The sequence below is a fragment of the Ostrinia nubilalis genome, chromosome 3 (genome assembly GCF_963855985.1).
Source record: "Ostrinia nubilalis chromosome 3, ilOstNubi1.1, whole genome shotgun sequence".
NCBI lineage: Eukaryota > Metazoa > Arthropoda > Insecta > Lepidoptera > Crambidae > Ostrinia > Ostrinia nubilalis.
Window position 1 is genome coordinate 5,251,722 of NC_087090.1, and position 24,395 is coordinate 5,276,116.

The 24,395-nt window shown below is 36.8% G+C and overlaps 1 protein-coding gene and 1 long non-coding RNA gene across 2 annotated transcripts in view; one reads left to right on the forward strand and one right to left on the reverse strand.

Annotated features, from left to right (window-relative positions):
* Positions 1-24,395, reverse strand: part of LOC135088144 (uncharacterized) — a 78,832-nt gene that overhangs the window by 31,398 nt on the left and 23,039 nt on the right. The window lies entirely within an intron of this gene.
* On the forward strand, positions 4,195-6,866 carry LOC135088247 (uncharacterized). The gene is made up of 4 exons (XR_010260979.1): positions 4,195-4,440; positions 4,988-5,202; positions 5,380-5,607; positions 6,367-6,866. It is a non-coding gene; the product is annotated as an uncharacterized LOC135088247 (long non-coding RNA).

Sequence of the window (24,395 nt, forward strand, 5' to 3'; positions counted from 1 at the left end):
ATTAAATTTAATACCACCTAATTTTAGCATAAGATATAATCAAATTCATCAAGAATAAGCTCCAAATAATACACCCCAGAAGCTCTTCATGCAGATAGGACGTATTTAAAATTCAAAACTGTCAAATAGAATTAATACTTTTCCTACCTTATTCAGTTGCAATAGAGCTGAAATTAGAATACGAGGTTATGAGTGTGCCAATCGTACGAGCAAATCGATGTATTGCACGGATACAAGTAAAGTCCCGAGATCAGCACAGGCTTTGTGTCAAATCGGAAAGCCTTTTCTTCTTATGAATAAGGTTGAAATTCGAGTACTATTTTGCGGCTAACTCCTGTTGTCACGTGACATCGCCATGGAACGTTGATTGGGTATTTTATAGCCGGTGCGATGCTCTTGTGCCGAATGTTCTTTGTTCTGGCACAATGCTGAGGACCTTGGGAAATAGTTTGGCTAGCTTTCATACCTATATACAATGTCTATGATATAAATACAGGTAATTACTCCATTTATATTTAACTGGATGCTGGAGGAGCCAAAGTAATCATAATGGACTACAATCATAGAAGCATAATATCATTATTATGTTTGTACGCTTTGGAGCTCACGGGTCAAAAGTGGCCCGGTCCTTTATAAGGCTTGCGTGGGGATACAGATCCAACACGTAGAGGCCGTTTTAAGCGCAAAATAATCGACAAAAGTGAAAGTGGTGCACATGCTGGATCTAGTCTCTGACTATATCATGGGATGTAGCCAGAGACCATCCCCAGCCTGTGCACAGGAGCTATTACAGTTATTGGAGAATGGACTAGGGCTATGGATGAAGGATGGAGGGACTGGTTACTGGGCTATGGATGGAGACTACGGGACACCTGCCTGGTTCATAGTCTCGGAATGAAAAAATGGCAGGCGGTGACTAGCCAGCGACTAAATGGGCCCCCCCTGGCGTCATGAGTCGTATAGACCGGACTGAGGGGCAACATTGGCGTCTGCCAGCTCAGGGGTGTAGAGAGGTGTGCTGCGCTTTCTCCGAGGTTACTCGCGGCGTTATGCCCTTTAACACTTCCACCCCTGGAGCATATAGCTCTAGCGACTCCACTCTGGCAGGCCGGTTAAGGCAAGCCAGAGGTGAAAGTCCTGCAGACCCTCTTGGATTCCACTTCGGCAAGCCGAAGACGAGGGTCTTGACCGACTCTCGGGAGCACTCGGATTAACAACTGGCCCCGTGGTGTCGCTACTCACCAACAGCTCGCCACAAAGCTGCCCTGCGGGGCCATTATTATTATTATTATGATGAATGACTGAATTTGCCGTAGCAGTGTCGCAGGAACACACCATGGAACAATGTAACCTCTAAAAGTATAGAATTGTGTTGCCATAGTTTACACGATATAATAAATAACAATACATTATTCACGTACTATTTTCAGTAACCCTAACAGAATATTTAATCTGAAGCAGCTCAATCAGACACCTCAACAAGAAACAGCAACAAAGCATCCCAAGTATTTCCCGGGCCGTATAAGGGTACTTATAAGTAATCAGAGTTCCTGAGTGCCGTGTAGGTCGCGGGCAGGCAGTGGAAATAGCTGTTTAACATGGCCTTCGGCAGACATCGGCCTTAATTAATTAAGTGGCAATTTAAACAGGCTGGGACGACGTAACAGTTCTGAGGAGGCTTGTAACACGCTCGCTGGTCCAGCTCGAGGAAATTCGATTTGTCGCTATCCGTAACCTGCAAACGGATACTACCTAAGTACATACCTACTATGGAATATTTCTCCATTCTAAGTAGATATAAAATAAAGTTTGTTTTTAGATACTAAATTAAAATTCTTTTTTTTAAATTCAAATTAATTTATTTGCAAATAGACTTATAAAACGTCCCAGTATTACTTAACCCTACCACTGCTCCGAGACAAAAAATGGCCCAGTAGGTACTGAGAAGAAGCAGCGCAAGAAACTTTTGAAAATGGTATTGAAACGAACAAAGAATATTCGCCATTTACAAAAGTGTGACAATTTTACGGATTTGAAAGAAAAAATAACCCTTAAATTAATTATCAAATTAATATCTTAACACAAACCTCCTGACACTGATAACTATCAAATTGATTGGCAATTGAAACAGCTTCGACCCGAACTCAGGCAGTCAAGGAGGCTTCAGGGAATGCCTGTACCATCGCTCGATTTGAGCCATCTGTAGGGTAATTCAAGTGCAATCTGTCATTTCAATCTATTCTATTTGTCATTTAGCTTGTTTAATCTGTGCTGAATAAAGTGCACAATATTTAAGCAGGATATGGTTGCACGCGGATTTTTAGAGAGTTAAATCTTTTGGCCAATAGAAAACGTCATAATAGTTATTATATGAACTGGGATTGGTCAATGACTTTTGAAATTAAAATCCGATGGCCTGAAAAAATCGGTTTTCCAACAAACGTCAGTTACGCGCAAGGAGGTTTAGCTATTTATCCATCGAAGTTAATAAGGGAGAAGACATAAGACTAATTTTATTATTTGCCTGCCGCGACCCGGTTTTTACGAACAATGACGATGACGAACGATGAACCAGTAACGAGGAGCACACTTAGCAATGCTTCCAGGTTGCGCCTCGGTATCAATTAAGTAACATTTTCCGTTAAGTTTACTTTATGGCCAACTAAAGGACTTTTGCCGTCTCCATGGACAAACTCGAAGTATGATAACTACAGTCATTGTCAAAATTTTGCACTGCCATTGCCGCTGGATACCATATATCGCTACTATATTCATAGATAAAATCGTCAAAATTGACATTGTTTTTTAAATAACAACAAATGGTATGAATTTTTAAATGTGATATTTTTATAAAGGTAAGTCCCCAAAACAACATTTGATAGCCTATTTTCTTTCGTTGGCATCTAAGTTCCTGTTTTCTACATGTATGTTACTACTACCTATTGGATAAGTAACTAAGAACTTTGTCGTTTATTCCATGTGAACAAAATCCCTAAAAGCCCATTTGTAATAATATTCTTACTAAACACTGCTGAAAAAGGACTAAACTTCTGAGCTATGAACGTATAATCCAGTAGCATTAGGTAGGTAGGTACGTATAGCGACGTTGGAACTTGATATAGAAGTTAGCTGTTTTATATTTTTTTTCACAGCAGAAATCTTTATCTTTGATCTTAATATCTGATCGTACGTATTGTCTTTTAAAATATTACATTTGCCTAAATAAAAATAACCGACCTGCTGCTTATGTAAATTATAATTATTTATAACCCTACTTACAATGCATAACAATCATAATTAGGTATTATAACCCTACTTAACAATGCATAACAATCATAAGATACTCGTAGTTTGGCGTATAAGTAGGTAGGTAGGTACTATCTAGGCCGAAGGTGGAAGCGATCGACCCGGAAATATTCTCAACCATCTCAACTATCATAATATGTATTTAGAACAGTCCCTCCTTACCAATGATATTATAGATAATACCATTGCTCCTTACCATCAATGCAATCGAGCAGACAAAGGACATTGATAAAAATCGCCCTAAGATTTTCAAAGACTTAGTATGTACCATAATTTTATGTATATTTTATTTATTTACTTGCAAGTGTCCAAACCTATCGGACAAGTTGCAGTTCGAAAAAATATTTTAAAAGTATTTAAACGAAATCAAAGTCACCGACATATTGACAGAGCAGAGACAGAGATGCGCTTTTTTAATTCGATTTAAGTAAATAATGGTATGATCGATTAGACTAGAGTCTAATCCAGTCTAATCATTAGACCTTTAGACGGGCGCAGATCCGCCGCGCCCGCAGCGCTTCAGTGGATTATTGCATTTTATGTATATTTAATCACATTTATTTACCTACATTTACATATTTACTCTTTTCTTTAAGTGTAGACACTGTTTATGTATAAGTCCACTATTGCATGCCGTGGCAACCTATAATTAAGGCAGCACTTAGATTAAGTTAAATACGTTGTAAATATTGATTGTCTTCCAGTGTATGTCTTGTTGGTTGTCCTATTAAATAAATAAAATAAATATTTATAGCAACACAATGTTTAAAAATAAAATTTTTCAAAAACGATCAATTTAATCGATTATGTCTATTCTAAATGGACATCCCTATTTGTTAGTCAAATTGTCATTCACTCGCATCACCTTTTCTCTCTCGACTCTCACTCACTTTTGCTGTGTTGCTGTCTTGCTTGATCCTTCTTTGTGATTCGTTTGTGTTTTAGCTTTTATTTTCGGAACTTTATTATCTACAAACTTGGCTATTCAAACGGACTCTGATTGATTGCAATAACGACATACTCAGCCTGGGATTTACTGGTTTTGTGTGGCTCGGCCAAGGCGCGGCTGGTGGTTCTATGGTGTTAGAAAATGAGCAACTTAATTATACACAACAATGGGCAGCACCTCGATCGGTAAGTACCTACATTTTGCTCTGCAATCTTATGAATAAGTACTAGCCTTGCCAAACTTCTGAATTGCCATTCTCATGGCGGGTTGTCTTGAAATGAATGTTCCGCTATTATCTGTGGTTCAACCCTGGACAGTGTGGACAGCCAGGCCCGATTCGATTGTAAGAAACTAGTCGATGGTACAGCGCAATGGAGGCATGAGCGAAACAACAATCATGTTGACAATCCAGCTGGTTTTGGTGTAAATCTAAGGAATTATTTACTTTGACACTATCTCCCTGCTCTCAATGAAAGCTTGTTTTGTTTTGTTTTTTGGAACTATGACTACTAGATTATTATTTTTTGTAACTAAGTTTGTAACACGTCATAATTAATTATTATAACAACAATGCTTATTTACTAAAGCTGTTTAACCCTACCCTCTGACCCAAAATTCTACTAACAGCACATAATATTGAATTATCATTTTTTTTATGGTTTGCGGCTCAATTTATTCAACGCACAGGAGTATGTGTGGCATGGCATGCAATGAATCTATTTATTTTTACAGGTTACAGCTCATGATCTTATATGCACAACATGTTGGACCCAAGCCCAAGATACAACACAAATGCATCTACTTCAAATCTTAGCAGAAAATGTGTGCTTTGCAGTAGAACACTAGAGCCTAGAACACGTTCACATCAGCTCATGTCCCTGAGAACTAACACTCAACATCATATTAACATCAGGAACATAATTGTGGAACGACTAACTCCATTAGAGGTAATGCACGCTAAAGTCCTTATTTAATAAAATGTTATTGGCTATACAATCAGTCTAATTCTTGTAAAGTTATTGGTTTCTGTAAATTAATACTAAAATAAAATAATTTAAGTGCGGGACATTAAAAAACTGATAATTTTTTTAAACTTATTTCTAATTATTATTATTTTTAAACAGGTTACTGCAAATGACTACATCTGTGGGGCTTGTCACTCATTATTGCAAAGAGATACCACACCTACTTCACAAGACTCTCCAGATATGCCAACCGGTGCCCCGGTAGGTCACCAACAAGTTTGTGTTGGATGTGGTTGTTCATTATTGCGAACTTGAAGTCATTGTTTGGATACAGAGAATAATCAAGATATATTAAACATTGTTCGAAATTGGATTCAACCCAGAGAGGTAAGAGCCCTGCCAGTTTTATAATACATAAAAATAATTATGCCGGTTTATTATAATAATAAAAAATGTTTTTTCCGAATCAGCCTTCCCATCCTTCAACTCCTTCCATTGCTTTCAATCTGCCACTACTCTCATCCATACAGGTTATACAGGGTGGAAACGATAAGTGATCTCACTCGATTATTTCTAAACTACACAAGATATCGAAAAACTGGTTACTCATCCTGAAAGTGCTTCACGAGCTCTTTCTAACGGTATCAGTAAATAGTTACAGAATTAACTGGATCTATCCGAAAATTCAATGTTTTCAGCCTCCATACTAAATGTATGCCAGCCACACAATATTAAAAGTGTTATAGATCACTTATCGTTTCCACCCTGTATAATACAAATAGACTTATATTATTAAAATATTGCAATATTATTACTTACATAATATTAAACATAATTTTTACTATTATAAAGCCAGTTAAAAATTCCCTGAGCCAAATAAACTCAGTAAAGTTTTATTTATACTTCCTGCATAACAACAGACTACTCTTTTAAACTACCACTATTCTCACTCTCAATCCTCGTTCCTCATTCATCCCTTTCGTTTCCTCCATAGACCAATCATTCCTCATCATTCAGCGTTCAAATCATAAATTATCTTTCATCACTCATCTTACTATTCCGTTACACACAAAAGTCGTTAATCCTATATAAATATTGCTCTTCTTATTGTTGAACTGTGAATCTGATATTTTATTTTATTTTCAGATTCGTCCTTCAGATCTTCTTTGCCATAGATACTATCAGAGAGCACGAATTACTACAGTTGGTGCTTATTTAATGAAGCTGAGGACCGGTGATTCAGATGACAGAATAGCTACATTACTTGGCATTTCAAGGAGTACTCTTACAAAATATGTAATGAAAGCACGCAGTATGATGGAGGAACATTTCGTACCAGCACATTTAGGGTTACAACATATTAGTAGAGAGGAAGTAGCCCAAAGAAACCTTTATGTTCCAGTCTCTTTTCGGGAAGCCAGGAAACGATTTACCACAAAGAAAGGCTATTGTCATCATGGATGGTACATACATACATTTATGTGCAAAAAAGTAGCAATTATGCATACCAAAAAAAAAACTTATTCCCTATACAAATATCGGAATCTCGTTAAACCATTTATGGTACTTTGTTGTGATGGCGACATCATTGATGTATTGGGCCCATATTTAATAGAAAATGTAGAACATGACCATTAATAAATAATAAGTACCTACATACGTATTTTCATTTATACCTACATAACTGCCTACTTACCCTTGGGTCGGAATAAAGATATTTTTGGATTTAAATGTAAGTAAAATATATTAACTTCTTTTTAAAAAATGTTTGGCTTTTCCGTAGGCATTCCTATTTTTCCAATACGCAAAGTTCTATTTGCTGCTATTCATACGGTTTGACAAAGGGGTTCTTTATCGATCTACGATTTAAAGTGTAATTAAGACGTCTCTCCTACATATTATTAGGGTGAAGGAGGCAACAGTGACTCGGTCGGCTACAGTGGCTCAGTCATGTTTCGACCTGAAGGCATAGGAATATATATTTGTCTCTTTTACCGATTCAAAGGTCTTGGTACCCGAACACGTTTAAATAAGTTTGCTCGCCGGTCAAGTGCCGTGCGGAAGGGTGAGGGAATGTTTTTTGTTTTCGCGCCCACTAAATTACATTCTAAGGTGAGTTTCGATTGTTTTCATATCTTTGTTTGTTGCTATAGGTAATAGCCGTTATATTTATCGGATAGTAGGTCTTGTATCAATTGTCTTTAATCCGAATTTTGACTAATTTGTTTTACATCTTGGTTTTTTTGATCAAATATTTACAAAATGGCGTAGAAGTACACAGTGACTCAATTTTAATACTTTATACGAATTCAATATTTTTATAACTTTAAATCGAATTTTGTTTTTTATTTACAGAATGCCACGGAAAAAAACCGACGGAAATATAGGGAAGAAATAAATAACGAAGAGATTGAGATGACTTAAGATCTTATAGGTAGCAATAAAAGTACTAAGAGTCGTGTTGAATTGTTGATTATAATAAGAATAGCTTGTGCAGTTTTGTTATTATTTCTAATAAAAAACTACGCGGAATGGGCATTTTCTTTTCATATAAATACTGCCGTACCACGTTAATACTGTGTACCACGGTAGTGAGTCAGTGTGTACACCTAGTAGTCCACAGTGGCTCAATTATAATTTTTTTGTTTTAGGTTCCTACTTTGACATAAGTAGTAAATAATGTAGAATCATGAGTGCTCAGTTACAGTTCAATAGTGTATCTAAAATGTGAGCAAATTTTAGGCCAATATTAAAGCGATATCTATTTTTATTAAGCTTCGAAAAAAAAGTGAGTCACTGTTGCCTCCCTGACCCTATCTATACCTACTTATAATAAATCTGTAGAGAGGTCAATTCTGTACATGAAATATAATTTTCAAAATAACTATCAGGGGGTGATACTGATGCCAAAAATGCAATCAGTAAAATTTTTGTCTGTCTGTCTGTCTGTCCGTCTGTATGTTCCTTATAGAAACAAAAACTACTCGACGGATTTTAACGAAACTTGGTACAATTATTCTTCATACTCCTGGGCAGGTTATAGTATACTTAGGAATTCTCACGGGAACAGGAATTAGCGGGAAAATCCTTTTGTATGAAAAATCTAAACCGCTTAAGTTAGACGCTTTAAATTTCGCACGTAGGTACTTTAGTAAACTAATTCCCACGGGAACGGGAATTCGCATTATTATACATATAATTCTTGACAATAAGTAAATAGTTTTATTAGCAACTAGCGGCCGCCCGCGACTTCGTACGCGTGGATCCCGTTTTACCCCCTTCATCTATCTTACGCGGTTTAGATTTTTTCGTTCAAATGTTTTTTCCCGTTCACGTGGGAATTTTGCAATATCCTGTTGTAACTAAGCTTTAAGTTTATTAAGATACCTACATGTCAAATTTCAAGCGTCTAACTAAAGCGGTTTAGATTTTTCATACAAAGGGATTTTCCCACGAATTCCAGTTCCCGTGGGAATTAGTTTACTAAAGTACCTACGTGCGAAATTTAAAGCGTCTAACTTAAGCGGTTTAGATTTTTCATACAAAAGGATTTTCCCGCTAATTCCTGTTCCCGTGGGAATTCCTAAGTATACTATAACCTGCCCAGGAGTATGAAGAATAATTGTACCAAGTTTCGTTAAAATCCGTCGAGTAGTTTTTGTTTCTATAAGGAACATACAGACAGACAGATAGACAAAAATTTTACTGATTGCATTTTTGGCATCAGTATCACCCCCTGATAGTTATTTTGAAAATATATTTCATGTACAGAGTTGACCTCTCTACAGATTTATTATAAGTACCTATAGAAGATAGAAAATGGAAATGTACTTCTGTTATGCTAATAACCTCAAAATCTGAAGCATTTTTCCTATTGTAACGAATCTCCCGCTTATCCGTGCTTTAAGTATCTACTTACACTAATATTATAAAGAGGAAAACTTTGTTTGTTTGGTTGTAATGAATAGACTCAAAAACTATTGGACCGTTTTTATTAAATTCTTTCACCATTCGAAAGCTACATTATCCACGAGTAACAGGCTAAATTTTATTTTGGAAAATAATAGGGTTCCGTAAAATATGTAGGTACCTAATGTAGGCCACGCGCGCGAAGCCGCGAGCGAAAAGCTAGTGGAGTATAAGGTGACAATCGTTAAGTAATTTCACATATAAAAATCATTATTTCATTGCTTGGGGGTCTTGGGGCGAACGATGTATGGACGCAGAACAATATCCTTTATTTTCAAATTTAAGCAAAAAGCATTCTGTGGTTATAAAATACCTATGCTTATTTGCACCTAGTTTATCAATCACCATGTTAATTCCATGCTTTCTATCCAGTCGACTGCTCTAACGACAAGGGTGGGCAGTCGTTGAGATGACAGCGCGAAAATCGTCGGCATCCACTAATTATGACCCTTATGTACCACTATATTGACAAAGTTCTCCGTCTTCGTACGCGATATTGGAAATTTGGCATCTACCATCGGCTGATCTGACATTAGGCGTATTCTGGCTTTGATATTCAATTTTCAACTGTATTACCTTGACAATCAGTTCAAAATTGATTACTAGAAAATTATTTGACAGACGATTTCTACTCTCGACAAATGCATTTGAATTAGCCCACTGATTAAACTGGACCGCACAGGGAATTCGGACTAGGCAAGTCTGAGTTCATACTTGAAGTAAGTATAGACGCTCATCAAGCTAAACTCTGTGGCATCTTTTAACATACTAAGGCCGAGTTTGCACCATTTTACTTTAGATTTAACAAACGTCAAAAATCTGTCAAAATTCATACCAAAACCACCGGTTATTGTCATAGTTACGGTTAAAGTAAGTTTGACCAACCTTTTTAGTTTCGTTTAAGGTGGTATTTTGCCAAATATATTTTTGCACTAGATTGTCAGTACCTAAACTAGGCCAATTTTAATTGAACTGTAGGTACGCAACGCACTCTCACACTAATTATGGTGCTTGCAAACGTCAAATTGCCAATTCATTATTTATTAGCATTATAATGCAATAGTTGCATACCTACTTCAGTAATATCAGACAATAGATACCATGAATGAGATAACAATACAATGAAGTAAATGGCCAAAGCGTGGCTCAATGGATTGCAATCAACCATACCTACCTACAGACTTGAGTTTGACTCTTATTTATCAAAATAGCCATGTCAATAAGCATTAACTGAAAATTCAGACTTCAGAAATTAATTATTAATTTTAAAACCAACTTTTAGAAGATGGACGGAATAGGAAGGCTCTCGACTAGTTTCATAACGAGAATTGCGGCTTGCATGAACCAATCAGCACCCTCCTCAGTTATGTATTTGCTTATCAAATGCAGACCATGTTCTAGATCACTTCACGTTAGCATAACAACAAACAATTCAGAAATGCCCCACTGAAGTGGCAATTGAAACTGGCCCGAAGTCAAGTTGAGGCTTGAGGCGACCCCAAATCTCGAGGAACGCATGATCTCTCTCGAGCGCACTCCTCCGTGATATGGCCAAGTTATCAAATGCAATGCTATGGTCTGTAGTTACCATTATGCTAAACTATACACTGTCTCCGAAACAGTCGCTATAATGGTAAAGCTCGTATGAGAGAGCTCTGCAGCTTCGGTATACACCATGATACGTTTATTTGCTGGAAAGGAATCAAAAGAGGTTACGTAATCCACCTTACGTTTTATTATTTCGGATATTACCGGGAGCTCGTAAGCCGGCCCCGTGGCCGGCTTACGCTGTCATTACTATTTTATCTTTTCATTTGACGATATCATAACTCAATTACGTAAAATTGATCTCCAATGACGGAATGGAGGAACTTTAATAGTCAATTAATTACCTAGAAGGTATTATTATGCATAAAAGTAAAACTTTCGATCCCCGTCGGCAGGTAATTATAAGGCTTCCTTCAAAGGGAGTTAATCTTGGATTTGCGAGCTTTTCTAATCTGAAACGTTAATAACGCCTATCTTCTTGGCGGTGGCAGCGTAATGGGTTTGAGCTCAGCACACGTGCCTCGATTGAATGTAAACACCGCAAAGGAACAGATTTTCCAAGTTTTTCCCTTGCAAAGACAACCTCAAAGGTGGCTTGTTCACGACTCTTTGCCGCGACATCATTAGAAGTTAGTCGAAAGAAACAATCTCAAGTTCTGTGAGGGGAACTACTTTTGAGAATAGAGTTTTCTCTATTTGTTTCATTTAGTTTAAAGTGCTTTTGACTTATTCTATTTGTATTAATATTAATAATCGGCATTTCATTTAGTTTAGTAAGTAGGTAGTTATTAAAGGTACCTACTCAACTAGAAAATTACTAAGTAGTTATTTAGGATAATACGAAAAAAGATTTTATAGAAGCTTCAATCACCCCCAGCTTATTCGTATATAAAGTTACGGAGAAATATTATGTAAATTGGTAAGATTACCTTCGTCGCTACACCCCACAGTAAAGATAACCTTTAAATCCTATTTGGAGTTTACGTTAGCGATACCGAAATTGTAAATTATACAATCTGCCATGTTGGAGTAAACCTAATTTTGATTCGTAACATGCTAAAGTACAAACATGTTTATAAAGCCTGTAGGTATATTTGGGTGGGTTTAGCTTAGGTGGTAACCTGGTTCAAGTACCTATTTACTGGTACTGCGGAAACTATCTGGATGCGAGTACCGAGGTTGGTCGTTGTGAAAATCTGTGGGGGCTTTTGTCTAGCAGTAGACGGCATTTGGTTGAAACGAATAAATAATACTGAAATCTATTGTCGACACAAAAAAGAAAATATATTGCGAGTTTAATACAAAATGTTATGGTATAATTTCCATCACATAACAGCAAAGTCGGTTCCTATTCTAACGTGTTCCACTTTCATGATTGTACCAAAGTATATCAAGTTTTAGCCCAGTTATATTGTTACCAAAGTGAAGAAACACGAGCATCCCTCAGAGGCGGTTCCCGCTGCGAGGTGTTATGCAAATTGGTCGGATTACCTTTATCGCGCGCCCTTACAGTCAAGATCAGCCCGATCCTATTATATTTGTCCTTACGCTAACAACGTGCGTTTAAATTCAAAATCAGAGATCAACTCGCGGGGAATCGGGAAGAAATCTTAAACCAACGGGAACCACTAGGTGCCTCCGAATTTCTGAATGCATTAATTTTTAAGGGTTCCGTAACTTAAGACAAAGAGGGCCCTTTTAAACAATTACTTTATTGTCCGTCTTGCATTTTATAAAGAAGACAAAGCAATTAAGAAGCATCGTTTCAATAGAAAAGTTAAAACCCTTTAAAAATTTAATTAAGGTTTGAGCAAAAAATTTTAACACCTAAAAATAATTTCACTATCGCAACTGTTTGGAGGGACAAATTTTTGACAGTTACTAATTATTGAAAAACTTTCTATCTTTAACTCCAATGTTGAGTTATTCTGTTTCATTATTTCTTTCTTTCTTTGTACACAATAAAAACATCTCTCAGATCAAATTACCAACGATTTATTATTTATAAGTGCTTATTATTATTGGATTTACTATAATTAGTACAACGGCTACTAACATGTTCGGCTAAATAGGCCATTTATTAGGACCTGTGGCGTTTGTAGCGTAAATACCGACCTAATAATACGCTCTATGAGCGATTACATGATTGCAATCAATTCGGAACGTTCGGCATTTCACAAGGCTTCCAATACATATTACAAACGCTTATTATTATTGCTGTAATATCAGTTAATGATAGCTACACAGAGCAATATTAATTTGTAACGTAACTTGCGTTTCTATAAATCTACTGAAATAGGAATACCTCATATAACTAAAGAAGATCGTGAGCTTTAAAAATACCATGAAAATGTTTTCGTGTTTGTTTATATTTTTATGAATAAAAATGTTAATCTTTAAAATCTGTAAAGACTGATTTATCTTTATTAGTTAGCTCTAACCCTTTTAAAAAAGCGAAAGCTCCTTTTGCTTTGATAACAGCGCCATAACATCCTTTGTAAGAGAATATGATGATCAATAGATCCTGTCATGCACAGGTTTATAAATTTACAATCCACGGCCTTGTTACAGGTAGAGCTCAATTTATCCCCAATAATTTATAATCATAGCAAACCAGCACACCATTAAATCAATAAAGGTAAGCATACACGACACACGATTGACAGCAATTAAGGACCGTGTTGTTTTGTGTCCGGCGTCCGGACGGTGTCGAGTGTCCGTTTCGGCACGGCTGACACCGCCACGTGTCCGGCCAATGTTGGAATAAGCGAAACGTAATATTGTTGAGTACGTTTTAATACAAAAATTCATGTTACGGGCTGTTTTTACTACACCCATTTCGGGAAACGGTTATTATATTTGTATGCTTGCTAAACGGTCGAACTTTTTGTAATGAATATGTATCAGGGAATGTGTTCAAACAAAAAAGTGTATTTACGTATATTCAAAGCTGAACATGAACATTTTAAATTTAATTTTCTTTCCAAATCCAAAACATATTATGGGCATGCCATGACAACCTGTAAAATGAAAATTCATTGGAAAATTTTATAGGGAATTATTATTATATTAAATTAATACTCCTTTTTGGAACAGTACACGAAAAAATAGAAAACATTTTTTAAATAAAAAAATTTCTCTGAAACCAATGCTGCTTCTGACGCTTTTCCACTTTCAAAAATAGAGGCGAAAGACTGCGTGTATATTTCACTGCGCTATTTTTTTCTTTTCTATATTTTTGCTCTCATCTGTCTGAGATGCTTCTTTCCAAATCACAAGTAGTTACTTGTCAATAATATAATATGATATTTCACGGGTTTGACCTGATTATGTGATCGCAAAATAAAATTAATCAACTCCAAATGACTTTTGAGGCCATTAGCGACTGCGTTACAATACTTGCCAACGGGCGGTCATTGTGGTGACACCGGTCAAATTGAGGACAGGGCAAGCCTGAAACTCGGCCAGTCACATTGGTTTAAGTTGCCTAATTAATAAAGCCACCATAAAACTTGTTTGTTTGTGCACAACTTAGCCTAAGTTGCGCTTTGAAAACTCTCTTTATTATAGCACCTACCTAATAAGAACTATCGTCAATTTCGAAGTACCTATAATGGCACAAATTCAATATCAAAGAAATAAAAAAAAGAAAAGAAATTGAAACTAACAATATTTTTTCAGTTTCAATTAATTTTAAAGAAGGAAAAAATGCTTTAAGATGGAAAAAGTTTCAATAATCTTAACTTAAAGCTCATACCGAGATGATTTGATTCAAGGCAGAATGGGTCAATCAGATGAAATTGACACAGAGTTTCCACTGAGTACCCAATTTCGCGCTTTACTGGATCCAAGACAATCGTGTTAACAGCTTGCAGCAAGTGGGTATAGATCTTCATTTACACCCTAACAATGGGTTTTATAGTGGCGGTAAATCACGGCGATTGAAGCCAACTCAGGGGTGGTCAGTCGAGCGCTATTGATTCCTGCCGCCCAGCTAGTTTCACTGCGATAGACACTGAAGCGTGAATATTTGTAGCAGTTTTACGCTCTATCTCGCTGAGAACTACATATTTACAAGCTGGCACTAATTTCAGTGCATTCGGCTTGAAACTAGCACGTGCGCATAGCTCTTTATTTACATCAGCTTCTGATGCAGCTGGAAAAGATAGTGGCAGGCTGTTATAAGGACGATTAGAGTTGAGAATTTAAGATACGTTTTAGGCTTTGGATGATAAGAATATAGGTACTTAAGTCTGTCACTGGACTTGTGCCCTTTGTTATTTACATTCTATTCTATTTTACGAGTATATATTACACACCCACTCAATAGATTAAGATAGTATAATAGAAAAGAAAGGTTTGATATCTCTCACACAATAGCACATAATAGGCTTTCACAAGATAAAGTACCTACATTCTGAATCAGATTGCTGGATAGTGACTACGTAGGTTTTATATTAATTTTGTCGGCCGTTTGGTGTAGTGGTTTAGAACGGACTACTATGCCGAGAGGTCCCGGGTTCGATTCCCGGCCGGGCAGAAATTGAAATGATGAATTTTAATTTCTGTGACGGGTCTGGGTGTAAATATGTATAATATGTATGTATTTAATAAAAATAAAAAAAGTATATACCTAAGTAGTATATCCGTTAAGCTAGCACCCATAACACAAGCATTGAGTTGCTTACTTTGGGGCTAGCTGGCGCTGTGTGAAATTGTCCAAAGATTTATTATTTATTATTTATTTATTATATTGGTATACTCACGTGGAATGTACAAAACTATTTTTTGTGTCAAACATGCCATCGAAGCTGCAGGCTATTTGAACTTTTTCATCATTTTACCATCAGTATATTGGAAGCTTATTGAAAGCTTTCAATAGATTGTGTGTCTAATCTCACTCACACAGCGTATTTTTGACGTCACACCAACAAGAGCATTTATCGATATGCATTATGTATTGACGCTTTCGAAAAAGGGTGTCCAAAGTCAACTCAGGTGCGGTCATCGGTGCTATTGATTTCCGCGGGGCGCGCCTAGTTTCACATTCAGTCGGACAGTGGCTGTATAGCGGTCCGTTTGTAGTGATCACCGCAATATTTATTAGGTCATTGCACAATTGTCCCAGCTAATTATATCTATCCGCCTATTTGCTAATAGCAGTTAACTGTATAAACCGCACCTATTCCAGCATTTTTGTCTGTTTTTGACGTTTTCACAGAAACCTTGTTGGCTCATTAAATATTATTCGATTTTATACCAATTAGTATAATTAGGGGCATTTAAGCATATTTAATATTATATTATCTATATCTTACCGAATTAGAACTTCAAAAAAATCCCACTTTTATTAAAATGACAAATATTGTGTTTTAATTTGCATCAAAACTGGAGGCATTCACATTTTTTTGGTGTTAAATCTAATTAGTAGGTAATTAAAAAAATTGAAGTTCAACGATTGTAAAAACATTCTTGTAAGTTTCAAAAATAATATAAAATCTTAGATAAAACTTATTATATGAATCGTAATCACAGTAGAAGTGGGAAGATTATTCGTCAGCCGTGTTTATCTTGTACAAAGAATGCCCTACTCTCATAACAAAGGCACGTGATGGATCACTGGTTAATATAACACTCTATGATCTAGCTTACAACTTAGGGATGTACGCTGTATCTAAAATTGACGATGTTTCAATAAAGATACTTACATAAATCAAGACCGTATCATTTCAGGTTATAAGAATATCTTTAAAAAAATCTGTTTAAGTCTATTTTTTTTAAGTCTACTGTAAAAAAAGGTCTTCTTTTTGGTCTTACAGAAAGATTTATTTATACGTATTGATTTGTTGTTTATTGAATAATAGGTACGTCAAAAATCCATTAATGTTTATCTAAACCTAAATTAACAAAGTGATAATCACAATAAAAAAACTTGAAAATGTCCTGTAAGCACATTATCTAGTTTTGAGATTATACCTAAGTAATTGGAAGAATCGGACTTTAGTTAAAACATGATTAATTCGATGAAACTATCGATAACGAATGTGTTGCTTAGTTTACCGTATCTCCAGCCCCGCGTAGACCACTTTTGTGGTGTTTTATGAACGGGATTTAGTCCATAGTTTGATGGAGCCATAAAGCGCTGGTCATTATAAAAGGGACTTTCAGCATTAATGTGCTTTACCACAATATAAACTAATAATCATTTTAATGTTGGGTTTAAACTTCAATTAGTTGAGGTGATAAAAATAGTTTTCAAAAGTTTTAATTAAACTTTTATAGACCGAATTTTGCATAGATAAATCTAATTACTTACTTCAATTAGAAGCAGAAACCACTTAAGAAAGATATCAAGATCATGCTTAGTACAGTCAAATACGCAAGTTCAATCTTATGGGTAACTTATTCCCAAAAATTTTGTGTTATCCGAAAACTTTGACTTAGAGCAATTACTTACATAGGTAGCGGAGTTGGAAGAACTCAATAACCTAAAGCAGGTAACCCCAGACTTCTAGAGGCTTCAATTAGTAAAGTAACTTTGAGTAAAATACGAAATACTTAGAACCAGATCGTGTACTTTTCCATTTCAGTGGCTAAATCGTAACAGTAGGTTTAAACTCTTGTTTATAATTTAAATTGAATATTGACTTTGAATCCTAAATTAGTTAAATGTTTTTCTTTATTACTAATGCCAAATCATAACAATGCTTACACAGCTTCATAAATAGCTCTAACTAATGCTTACAACGCTTCGTAATTAACAGTAACTTATATTATTAATCTTGTATTAAAAATAAAGACATTGATTTTGCTAAAATATATTAGCACAATTTGTTTAATGAACGTGAATGAATAAACTCAAAGTAATTCTTCAGCCAAAATTTATCTGAGGATTGAAACTTAGCCCTAAGTCGAAATCAAAGTTCACCAGCTTCAGGTAACAAAGAAAGAACAAAATAGAGACAAAGTGGCGTTTAGTACGAGTGTCACGTTCGGAGCATTTGTTGCCGTGCCCAGGAACCAAGTTAAAACTAATGTTGATCCCTTTTATCTGGCTTTAAAACATAATAGTCGTCATTTATGTCACTGAGTCCGCGCTCATTTCTGCACTTAGTGCGGATATACTCTGTACATTGTATTCCTCCGTTCACTTCCTTTGAGTTAATTTTATTTTCAGTATATTTGTAGCAGTCTAATACTGTCATACAACAAAAAAAAGGTTTTTCATCTGTTCAATAATGAGTTATTTTTTAGGTATTTTTGGATATATCCACAGGAAGGGATAGTATGCAAATCAAATCGTTATTTACAATGCGTTTATTTGTGGAACATACGAAAAAAAATTAGGCAGCCGGTATCACTATGCAAAGTCATTAATTATGTGTTGTTAGTACAATATAAACCATTCTAGCATCCAACGTGTAATATTGTATTAAGGTCCCCCGTATGCAAATCCATAGATCCTGCGTCTATTAGGAATGGGGCCACAAAACCGGCGGCATGACAGCCTCTAAGCCCCAGATTACTCCAGACCGCATCCATTGCTCCGGCATAGTGATAATAATCAAACCTTGTCTCTGGTTTCGAGCATCTATTATATTTGCCCGTGAAGTGACTAAAACCACAATGCGGGATAGATTTAAATTGAAACACTTACACGATGCCACGGGAATTAGAATAGATTTTACACTAGAGAACGTTGAACTAAAATTCTTTACTGTATTTAATTGCTTTATTTATTATTCAATCTCACACAGGTACCGCGGCACCGATGTTTTATTCCTTTTGGTTTTTTTTTTCATGTTATCCGTAGGGATATTCCGATACTAATAAATACGAGTAGGTACTCGATACTTTTGATTCGATACCAAGTATTTATTGTATCGAATCAATTTTGCGATACATAATCGGCATCGAAACAAAAATACTTGGTATCGAATCGAATCAGCAAAACAACCAAAAACAATAAAAAAAACCGAGAACGCATCATACAGAATTGAGAGAGCAAAAACAGTCAGCTAATCAGCTTTAATCGGTTACCGAGTTACCGGTATTCGTCGCGTGGCGGCGTGAGTGACGCGTTGTCTCGCGCTGGGCCAGCCGAATTCGTCCGACTTCAGCCGAGCCCGAGCCGAAAGCGAGAGAAGGAGACACCCGCACCCGCCCGCAAATCATCTCGCCATTCCGCCATTGTGAAAGTGTTAAGTGATTGTTTACAAGTAATTTATAATACATAAATAGTTGTTTTCTTCTCAATTTTGTTTAAATTATTGTCCTTCAACGTTCACTGATAGCACCCTCAAAACAATAAAACAAAATAAAAGTTCCAAAAAGTATCGATATCAGTAACTATCGATACTTTAGGAGTACTTATTTAAGTAGTATCGAAAAAAGATTTGAGTATTATAAAAATGAGTAGGTATCGATACTTAGGTGGTATCGGAACATCCCTAGTTATCCGTGGATTAAGTCGCTAGTACTAGATTTGTAGACTATTTTTGTCTTTTACAAATAAAACCAACGAATTCAAGCTTGCTAGGTTCAAAAACTTACTTGCTAGGATCAGTAACCAAACGATAGTTCTTTTGCATCTAAGCTCATAATTTCTTTTCATGGCCTAAAATAATTAGATCGTATTTAATTTGTCAATTATCGAATACAATCGTGTCTTATGTAAATGTTTAGCTAGTCTTTATTGATCATTAATATGCTCAGTGAGTCGTGTCTTCTAAGGCATGTAACACACGAAAGAAAGAAAGAAAGAAAGACACATTTATTACAATGGACATCACACAAATACAGGCAATTACATAGACATGACAGTGGCACATAACAATGGAAGAAGAAAAAATAAAAACAAGAGTAAACTGAGCAGTGCCACCCATCCACCAACAAGATGCCCACTGCAACGGGACCCCACTCAGCATATGCCGTGGCCCACGGTGACGAAGGCCACGGCGCTGGTTTTCAGTGTGCCCCATGCCGAGTGAGGGTCACGGACCATTTTTAAAATAAATAAAATACTAAGCTGCATAAAATTGTCTAGATAAACATACATAAATAGTAATATTAGTGCACAGATAAATACAAAAGGCGGTAAATCGGTAAGGATGATAAGACTACGTTTATTAAGAATACTAATGAAAAGAATACTAATAAAAAGATAAAACTGTTTGTATTGGTGTGTGTGTAGTAATGGTAAAGTAATATTGTGTTAATGTGTAATATTCGTAAAGAGTGTCTCGACGCCCGCAAAACCGGTTTGTGCAATCGAATGATTGATTGCGCGCGATTAGACAATTTAGTTCATCCCATATTGTTCAGAGCGTTACACGCGTACCCACAAACAAAAAATAAATTAAAAAATAAATAAATTCCAGCAGTATTGGTCGTCTAAACATATAATTCAATTTCAATTAGTGTCAAATATATAGTTATGATGTCATTAGAATTAAAATAATAATCATGAAACAAGTATTTAATATGGTGTTATAATGGTGTTACAAATAGTATGTCCGGAGAAAAAAAATGTCAATTTTCAAGTAGTGATGTCAGGCTACAGCAGTCTCGATCATCTTGCCCACTTCCGTGCTTGATCGTCTGAAACCTTTAGGTAAGGATACAAGTAACCTACTCCAGTGTTTGTTCGTTAAAAATGTGTTCCCGGTATTTCTTTTTAAAAGTGTACAATGTTTGCAGACGACGTAATGGCGGTGGCAAGTCATTCCAGCACTTGGAGGCGGCAAACCTGAAGCTACCCCGGAAGGCAACGGTTCGGTGCGGCGGAAGAACGAGAGTGCTGCTGGAGCGACGGGTCTTGTGCGAGTGGAATTCCCTTGTCCAAACTAATTTATCTAGTAGATAAGTCGGAGTGTTGTTTTTCATCATACCAAAAAGCAGTGTCGCGAAGTGCAACGCCCTACGTGAGTTCATTTTTAATATTTTAGCATTAGTTATATAAGGCGTAACGTGTGTTCTCGGCGGGATTGAAAAACAAAAACGGGCGCATGCATTTTGCACACGTTGGATAGTTTTCTTGGTACGCGCCAGCAGTCGGGGGCCATAGACCACATCCATATAGTTGAACTTAGATAGAACCAGAGAGTCGCATAATTTAATGCGATTGTCAGTAGAAAGATATTTACGTATTTGGTACAATACTTTCAGTCTATAAAAACAGTTTCCTACTATATTATTGACGTGTTTTTCAAAGCGCATTTCCTCGTCCATTAGAAGTCCTAAGTTTTTAGCTTCTGTAACCCTCTCTATTGGCTCCCCCTCAATCAACACACTAATTCCCCTGTTTATGGTTTTTCTTATCTGATCCCTAGAACCCAGCACCATATATTTGGACTTATTTCCATTTAGTACTAGGGAATTGCACTTAGCCCAATTTGTTATCCGTTCAAGATCCTCATTGAGGTACGTAATGGCTTCGTGAACATCTTTCGGCTTACTCGAAATATACAGCTGTATATCATCAGCGTAGATGTGGTACTTACAATTATGTATATGATCAACCACATCCGCGCTATAAATAATGAATAGAAGTGGACCCAGAATTGAACCCTGCGGAACCCCTCGATTAACAGCCAAGTGATCAGATACTCTTGTCTCACCAGCATCATCTGACACCCCTACACATTGAGTTCTGTGCTCAAAGTAACTATGAAACCATCTCACAGCACATGGACTGAAACCATAATAATGCAACTTTGCTAATAGTAGTGGGACGCTAATGCAGTCGAAAGCCCTCGAGAAGTCCAACAAAGCCAACAAAGTGCCCTCCCCATTATCCTGAGCAGCCAACACATCATCGACCACTTGAAGCAGGGCCGTTGCGGTACTGTGGGCCTTACGGAAACCGGATTGTTTCTGAGGGAGGATATCATTTTGTTCTAAAAACATCTTCATTTGATCTGCCACAACTCTCTCTAGAACCTTAGATAAGCATGGCAGAATACTGACAGGGCGCAAATCCGACAAAGAGGTCGGCAACAATTTCTTTGGTATTGGTTTAATTAGCGCTTTCTGCCAGTCTTTAGGAAAAACACCTGTGGTGATCGACCTATTTACTATTGACGTTATTGTTGCAAGGGATTGCGGCAAAGTCATCAGTATCATGTCAAGAGAGACACCATCCAATCCTACGGCATTTGATTTTAAACTTTTCAATATTTTTAGAATCTCGATTTCATTAACCTGTTGTATCTTAAATTGATTGGAAACTATGCAATTATATTCAAAAAATGTCAATTGGGAGATGTCCACGCTGTCGTCTCCAGGAACATTTAAAAAATGTCCATTAACTACGTTAGGATCACGCGCACACGCGCGCACCTCCCGGCGCTTGAAACTCATTTGCGCCAGGAATTGCTCTTTAAAATAATAGGGCCCCGTTAAAAGTGGCGGAGCCGTTCTGGAGCCGTTCTCGAATCATGGCTCTGAATTAATGAAGTGTAATAAGCCTTATGGCGAGTTCCAGCCCGGAACGACCGCGCTGATGAACACGCCGCCGTTAACAGTAAATGAAAGCTACTTAGCCAGGTAAGGGCGTAAATAAATGAACAACCGCAATAACATGACTGTAAAGGATTCAGCATGACAAATATTGCAGACATTTTCATGGGAATTCGTTAATTTTATGGAAAAATTCTCATTTATATTTTTCCTAATGAAAATATCACTGTTAAAAATAAATGAAAGCTACTTATAGTCCAGTAGAATTAGATTTTAAATCGGAAATAATTCCTACAAAAGATTTTATTGCTTTAATGGTTTCATTGGTTGCCCACTAAGACTCTCCTAGGTTTTCGATTTCGACGGAGTTGTGCTTAAGTTGTGGGGGCCCCCGAAAGGGGCGCTTTTTCGGTTTTCCGGTTATACCGCGTAAAGGACTTACCCTATCGAAAAGTGGTCTTCCTGACGGTTGAAGGGCATTTAATCCTGCATTAAATAAGACCAAATTCATATGTTTTGGACAAACCGTTCTCGTGCAAATGTTCGGCAAATTAGAAAATATGTGTATAACTATTGACCCTCTCCACGTCCAATAGCTCGTCACCCGTAAGCTCCCAAGCCTTGTAAAGGGTCGTCTTAACCAGCGTATCCCTGTCAAGGCTCACAAGTTGGATTCGCTTATCCTTGTTTGTCCCAGCCGTTCCTTAACTACGGTTGCTGCACCTCTCCCTGGCACTCTCCTGAACGACTCTGTGTTACCTAATGTGGCTGGCCCTCTTCCTTGTACCCTCCTGTACGATTGCATTGCTTAGCCATATGCCTGGTCCAAGGTTAGACGCCACAAAATCAACTTCGTACGCGTGAAAATAGTTTAAATACTATTTTCCGTGCTTGCAACATTTTTCTTTACTGCTTCGTCTCTATTAGTCGTAGAGTGATTGTATATATCCTATAGCCTTCCCCAATTTATGAGCTATTCAACACAAAAATAATTATTTCAATCAAACTAGTAATTCTTGAGATTAGCGCGTTCAAACAAACAAACAAAAAACTCTTCAGCGTTTTAATATGAACTTGTTGTTGTTGATTTTTGGCGTCGAACCTTAGACCAGGCATACGGCTAGGCAATGTAGTCGTGCAGGAGGATAAAAGGAAGAGGGGCAGCCACAGTAGGTAACACAGAGTCGTTCAGGTAAGTGCCAGGAAGAGGTGCAGCAACCGCAGTTAAGGAACGGCTGGGACGAACAAGGATAAGTGCATCCAGCTCGTAAGCCTTGATAGGGTTACACTGGTTAAGGCGCTCCTTTTCAAGACTTAGAAGCCTGCGGGTAACGAGCCATTGGACGTGGAGAGGGTCATTAATTATACACATATTTTCTACTTTGCCGAACATTTGCAGGAGAACGGTTTGTTCAAAACATATGAATTTGGTCTTATTTAATGCAGGATTAAATGCCCTTCAACCGTCAGGAAGACCACTTTTCGATAGGGTAAGTCCTTTACGCGGTATAACCGGAAAACTGAAAAAGCGCCCCTTTAGGGGGCCCCCACCACTTAAGCACAAGTCCGTCGAAGTCGAAAACCTAGGAGAGTATTTATGGGCAACTAATGAAGGCATTAAAGCACTAAAATCTTTAGTAGGAATTATTTCCGATTTAATTCATTTTTGTGTTTAATTCTACTGGCCTATTAGCCAGGTAAGGGCGTAATTAAATGATCAACCGCAATAACATGACTGTAAGGGAAAATTTAAAACAATAAAATGACTGTATGGGATTCTGGCATGACAAGTACGCGAATAATTTTCATGGAAATTTGTTAATTTTACGGTAAAATACAACGCATTCGTCAGTGAGATTGGCTAGACACGTGTCTGCCTAGACTCATAAAAAAGTAACCCACAATCTGTAATTTCGTAATCCATATTTTATTGCTCGACCAAAACTTGCTCAAACAATATCCTGAGGGACACAGGCAAAAAACGGTTTTTGGAACTAGCTTTGAAAACGCAATATTGTTTTTATACAGGGTGTTAGGTAAATGGGTATATGAGCCGACACTAGCCCATGTTAACATGGTCATATAAATGGTATGGTGAAGTCAGAAAATTGATATCTTCATTTTAATTATTTTATTTTTCATACAAATCGGATTTTATAAAATTATTTTTGTATGAAAATTAAAAAAAATAAAATGAT